This window comes from Martes martes (assembly GCF_963455335.1).
Source record: "Martes martes genome assembly, chromosome: 3".
Taxonomy (NCBI): domain Eukaryota; kingdom Metazoa; phylum Chordata; class Mammalia; order Carnivora; family Mustelidae; genus Martes; species Martes martes.
In genome coordinates this window covers 85,957,235-85,962,563 of record NC_137890.1, presented here as the reverse complement: position 1 = coordinate 85,962,563, position 5,329 = coordinate 85,957,235, and the positions used below count along the sequence as shown (strand labels likewise).

General features: G+C 37.8%; 1 pseudogene across 1 annotated transcript; it reads right to left on the bottom strand.

Annotated features, from left to right (window-relative positions):
- Positions 1-2,372: 2,372 nt before the first annotated feature.
- On the bottom strand, positions 2,373-2,672 carry LOC308340173 (metallothionein-1-like; annotated as a pseudogene). The gene has a single exon. The product of its transcript is annotated as a metallothionein-1-like (transcript).
- Positions 2,673-5,329: the final 2,657 nt, after the last annotated feature.

Sequence of the window (5,329 nt, the reverse complement as noted above, 5' to 3'; positions counted from 1 at the left end):
AGTTATCTTGGTAAGTGGCTTGGGGAAGGCTGGGAGAAAGATTAGATGAATAAATTTTGGTAGAATACTGGGGTGCCTCCTCAAAGTGATCCATTTCCACTCTTCATTCCCAATCTGTGAACTGGCTCAAGTTTGGGAATTGATTGAGGGGCTGTGACTCTCTATTTTATGATTTGAATTAGACTTGTAAATTGACCTAGAATTTTCTGTTTATACAGATCAAGTAAGAATTTGGTAGGCTTCCTATTGATTTCATTTCTAGGAACACCATCATTAACCAGCTAGTGCCATTGGTCTGTGCAAGTCAGACTATTCTGCTTGCTTTGATCTGCTGTCCTTTGTGGTAACTACACCCACCTTCCCTTTGATGTTGTAAAGCCAGAAAAGCACTCCTTGAGCCTTGAAAAGGCAAGTCACCTTGAGTTCAATAGGAAATGAATCCTGCCAAAAACCTATGGGCCTGGAGGAGGACTCAGATGAGTTTCCAGCCCTGGCTGATACCATGATTGCAGCCTTGTGAGACCCTGATCAAAGCTGTAGCTGTGTTATACTGGACTTCTGAAGCATGGAAACTGAAATGGTAAGTGTTGTTCTTTTAATCTACATTTTTAAAAAAGATTTGTTTATTTATTTTAAAAAGGAGAGAGAGAGAGAGAAAGAGAGAGAGAATAGGGGTAGGGATAAAGGGAGAGGGAAAGAATCTCAAGCAGACTCCCCACTGAGGGTGCAGCTCAACACAGGGCTGGATCCCATGACCCTTAGATCATGACCTGAGTAGAAATCAGGATCTTAACCAACTGAGCTACTCAGGCACCCCTTAACCTGCTAAGTTTCTGAGAATTTGTTATACAGCTTGGAAAATAAACTATGAAATATGGATAGATGTGATGAGAAGAAAAAGCAGGAAAGATTCACATCCCAAATGCAATAATTGCAGCAACCTGCTACCCCAAAATCCCTGAGTGCTTTAAAAATACCAATTCCATGCTACTGAAATGATAAAAGTTAATATATGTGAGACTTTAAACACTTGTGTGCCAGTTTGAATGAAAAATACATATATAGAATTTTGGGGTAAAGTATCTGTTTCTTTTCTTTTTTTTTTTGTAAAATAAAAAGGTAAACTATGTGTGAATCAAGAATTTTATTAAAGTCAGTCAAGCTGAGAGTCAACTATGAAAGGTGTGGACAGACCATTAGTGATACACTAGAACTGGAATAATATTGTGTCACTGATGCCTTCTTGAGGAATCTGCTAGAGAGCAAGTTTCAGACAACAAAAGGACTAAGGCACTGATATAAAGACTATCTTCAGAAAGATAGCTGGAAAATCCCCAAATATTTGGGGATTAAACCACACACTTTAAAATAGCATATGGGTCAAAGAAAAAGTCTTAAGAGAAAGTAAACATTTTGGACTAAATGAAAATGAAATACAAAGTTTCAAAATTTGTGGAATTCAATGAAAGCAGTGTTTAGAAGAGAATTCATGTCCCTAAACACATATAATAGAAAAAAAAATCAAAGAATAAAATAATGTAAGCTTCCACTTTAGGAAACCAGAGAAAGATAACAATTTCATCCTAAAGCAAGGAGTAGAAATAATTAAAATCACAGCAGAAATAAATGAAATTGACAACAGGAAATCAATGGAGAAAATCAACAAAACAAAAAGTTGGTTCTTAAAAAACTGTGCAGTTTTTTAAAAAGATTTTATTTATTTATTTGAGACAGAGAGAGAGTGAGCACAGGCCAGTGGAAGGGCAGAGGAAAAGGAAGAGGCAGACTCCCCACTGAGCAGGGAGCCTGACACAAACCTCAATCCCAGAACCCTAAGATCATGACCTGAGCTAAAGGCAGATGCTTAACCAACTGAGCCACCCAGATGTCCCCCAAAATTGGTTATTTATTTTTTATTTATTTATTTTTAAAGATTTATTTATTTATTTATTTAAAGATTTATTTATTTATTTATTTATTTACTTGAGAGAAAGAGAGAGAGAGAGAGAACATGGGGGAGGGGAGGTGGAGAGGGAAAGGGAGAGAGAGAATCTCAGGCAGACTCCCTGCTGAGTGCAGAGCCTGGCAATGTGCAACTCAATCTCACAACCCTGAGATCATGACCTGATCAAGAGTCAGATGCTTAATCAACTGAACCACGCTGGCTCCCCAAAAGTCGGTTCTTTAAAAATATCAATCAGATTTGTAACACTAACTAGACTAACCAAGGAAAAAATAGAAGTCACAAATTACTATTATCAGAAATTAAATAGGGGATATTAAACTACAAACATTATAGAACTAAAGAAGAATCATAAGGGAATACTAGGAACACCTTTTTTTAAAATTTAACTTTTTATTATAACTCATGTATTTCATAGAAACAGGAATGTAGCAAAACGGTCAGGTAGTATGAAAAAAAATGTTTTAAAACTGTAGACTTGTACATGTGATCTATTTACATCGGGAACGGGCTCCCCGGGATCAGGCACAGCAGCTGCACTTGTCCCACGCCCCTTTGCAAACACTTGGGCACACTTGGCACAGCCCGCAGGGCAGCAAGAACAGCAGCTCTTCTTGCAGGAGCTGCATTTGCACTCCTTGCATTTACAGGAGCCGGCGCACATGCAGGAGCCACCACTAGAACAAGAGCAGTTGGGATCCATCTCCACTTCAACTGAAAAAAAAAAGGACTCAAAAACAGACGCCACAAAACACCACAGCTGCAATTTGCTGAGAACTTTTACTAGGAACAACTTTAAGCCAAAAAATTAGATAACTTAAATGAAATGGATGAATTCTTAGAAAGATACAAACCATCAACACTGGTTCAAGAAGAAACAGATCTGAACAGATCTATAGTAAGTAAGCAAATTGAGATAGCAAAAAAAAAAACAACAAAACAAAAACAACAAAAAAAACCCAACTTCCCACAAAGAAAATCCCAGGATCAGATGACTTCACTGATGAATTCTGAGGCATTATCCTGATACCAAAATGGAGAAAGACATTTCACACACACACACACACACACACACACACACACACACACAGTAGTATCTTTCATGGCTATATATTAAAATAAACAAACAAACCTAAAAACAAAAATTAGCAAATGAAATCCATTTATAAATAAAAAGGAATATACATAATCATCAAATGGGATGTATCCAAAGGAATGCAAGGATGATTTAACATCTGAAAATCAATTAACATAATACATCACATTAATAGGATAAAGAACAAAATCCACATGTTCATCTCAATAGATGTAGGAAAAGGAGTTGACAAAATGCAATATCCTTTTATGATAAAAACACTCAACTTACTCAATTCATAAAGGATATCTATGAAAAACCCACGTCTAACACCACACTTCATGGTGAAATGCTAATTGTCTTTCCTCTAAGTTCAGGAAAAAGACAAGGATGTCCTCAACACTTTTATTCAATATTTACTAAAGGCTATAGCTAAGACAGTTAGACAAGAAAATGAAATAAAAGGTGTCCAGACTGGAAAGGAAAAAGCAAAACTCTTTCTTTGTAGATTACATGGCCTTATATATAGAAAATCTTAAGGAATCCATTAAAAACCACTAGAACTCATAAATAAGTTTTGCAAGTTTACAGGACACAAGATGAATACACAAAAATCCACTATTGTGACATCAGGGAAGATGGCCAAGTAGGAAGTGCCAGGAATCCCTCTCTCCACTGGAACAGTAATCAGATTGGCAGGAAATTGTGGAAAAATTAGACACTGGTAATTCTGGACTATGTAGAACACTTGTAGCATCCAGCAGAGAGTTTGATGAGGGTGGTAAATCTTGTCGATTGTAGCTTTGGTGAGAAAGGGGATACCGTTTTTTATCCTCCAGCCCTGGAACAGGCAGCTACAGGGTCAGCAGCCCATGGTCCTCGTGTGGCTTGTTGGAGCCAGAATGGGAAAGAACAACTTTGTCCTCCAAAAGTCAGGGTTGTACATTCTGATTGCTGTTTTTGATCAGTGTGTGTCAGGCATGGAAGTTGGTGGTTATTTCAACTCCCATGAGCTGAAGTGCCTCCCAGCTACCAAAGAATTTAAAGGCAGATATATTTTTTCTCTCTCTCAGGAGTCACATTTAAGGAAATCTTCGTCAGGTCAGTGGATGACTATAGAGACAACTTCAATGAACACATACAACAAAAAATACACACTTTGCAATGCCATATGGAAAAGCCACAAAGGATCATTTCAGTTACCAACAAGCAAAACCCAGCAATCCCTGATAAGTGGGAGAATTAGATTTCCAGAATTACCATAACATGATGCTCAGAATGTCCACTTCTTAACAGAAAATTATAAGACATACAAAGAAATAGAAAAATGAGTATCCACAGAAAATAGAGTTTGACAGAAATAATCCCTGGAGATGCCCATGTATTAGAGTTATTAGTCGAAGACGTTACATCAACAGTCTTTTTTTTTTTTTTTAAGATTGTACTTATTTATTCAACAGAGATCACAAGTAGGCAGAGAGGGAGGCAGAGGGAGACGGGGGAAGCAGGCTCCCTGCTGAGCAGAGAGCCTGATGTGGGGCTCGATCCCAGGACCCTAGGATCATGATCTGAGTTGAAGACAGAGGCTTAACCCAATGAGCCACCCAGGTGCCCCATACATCAATGTCTTAAATGTGTTTGATGAGCTAAAGGAAATCCATGGACAAAGAACTAAAGGAAATCAGTAAGATGATGTCTGAACAAAATAAGAATATCAGTAAAGAGAGAAATTATAAAGAGCAACCAAAAACAAAAATTCTGGAGCTGAAAAGTGTAATTACTGAAATGAAAAACTCACTAGTGGGATTCAGTAGTAGATTGAGCAAGTAGAAGAAAGGATCACTGAACTTGAAGATTAGACATTAATTATCCAGAAGAGCAGAAAGAAAAACAAAATGAAGAAAGTGAATAGTCTAAGGAGCTGAGGGACACCACCAAGCACACCAACATATCCATTATAGGAATCCCAGGAGAAGAGAAAGAGAAAGGGGCAGAAAAAATTTTGAAAAAATAATGGCCCCGAACTTCCCAAGTCTGGTGAAAGACACATCCAAGATCAGCAAACTCCAAACAAGATAAACTTACAGGGATTCACACTGAGATACATGACAGTCAAGTTGCTGAAACTCAAAGACAAAGGGAGAATCTTGAAAGCAGCAAGAGAGAAGTAACTCCTCATGTACAGGGGATCCTCAACAAGGAGCAGATGTCACGTTAGAACCCATAATGGCCAGAAGGCAGTGTGATGGCATTCTTAAAGTCCTAAAATAAAACATGTCACCCAAAAATTC